The 1,182-nt window shown below is 28.3% G+C and overlaps 1 non-coding gene across 1 annotated transcript; it reads right to left on the minus strand.

Annotated features, from left to right (window-relative positions):
• Positions 1 to 718: 718 nt before the first annotated feature.
• On the minus strand, positions 719 to 790 carry Trnae-cuc. The gene has a single exon. It is a non-coding gene; the product is annotated as a tRNA-Glu (tRNA).
• Positions 791 to 1,182: the final 392 nt, after the last annotated feature.

Below are 1,182 nucleotides of genomic sequence, written 5' to 3' on the forward strand. Positions count from 1 at the left end.
TCGAATATCGACATTTCAAATATACTTGTTAAATTATAATATATGAAACTTCTACATTTGGGTCAGTCATTAAAAATATCGATGAAATTTTGTAACTGTTGGAGCGATTCTTGCTCCGACAAGTTGCAAAATTTTAGAAAATAGTAGAGGCACTTAACTTCAACCACTAGACAATTTGGACTGATTTAAAAGCTATAGGCTGCGCAAGGACATTCGATGACAGACCACCTGACTTTGGTGCTGGCAAAGAAATAGGATAGACTGAATTACTATCACTGAAACGCAGCTGAAATGTGTCGAAATTAAACCAATTTTTGAAGCGAATGATTACGGGCGATGAATAATAGATTCAATACGAATATATTTAACATGATTGATTCAGTAGTCTATTGCTTAAAATTCGAGCGCTTGAACGAAATAATCACGAAAAAGCGACAAGAATTGTACAATATAAAAGTACTTATGTTTCAACATAATCATGCCACGTCACATATGTACATCTTTGATGACTCTAAACAAGGAAATCTTGATGCATCTTCGATATAGCATCGTATAAAATAAAATAAAATAATATAAAATAAAAAATTTTTAAGTATTGGTAATACTTATTATATTATACTTAAAATATGGTAAAATTGTAAAAAAGTTTATAATAAAAGAAATGTTAAACTATATTAAAAACCATGTCCAAAAAAAAAAATTCAAAAATAAAAAAGTTTTCCCATACCGGGAATCGAACCCGGGCCTCCCGGGTGAGAGCCGGGTATCCTAACCACTAGACAATATGGGAGATAAGAAACAGTTATAATTTATCGCAATTGAGTTGAATAATACTACATTAAATAAATATTGTATCTAAGAATATAATTACAATGCAACTAATATATAAATATTGCTTAATTTAATCAATTACACATTCAAATAATAACTAACAATATTTATCAGAAATTTAACTAATTATATTATGTTAAATTAGTTTTCTTCATACACATTGCATTAATTTTATTGCTATAACTTTTTTATATTTAATTGGCAGAAAAGTGGACTGAAAAATTTGTTCTTTATCAATATATATTTATAAAATATATAATATCTAAATTTGTGTATTAATTTACATTGTAAAGATTAATAATGAGTGTACTAAATGCGTCAAAGTGCACAGCGGAACGGTCAGGATGGCCG

This window comes from Teleopsis dalmanni, chromosome 1 (genome assembly GCF_002237135.1).
Source record: "Teleopsis dalmanni isolate 2A chromosome 1, ASM223713v2, whole genome shotgun sequence".
NCBI classification, from domain to species: Eukaryota; Metazoa; Arthropoda; class Insecta; order Diptera; family Diopsidae; genus Teleopsis; species Teleopsis dalmanni.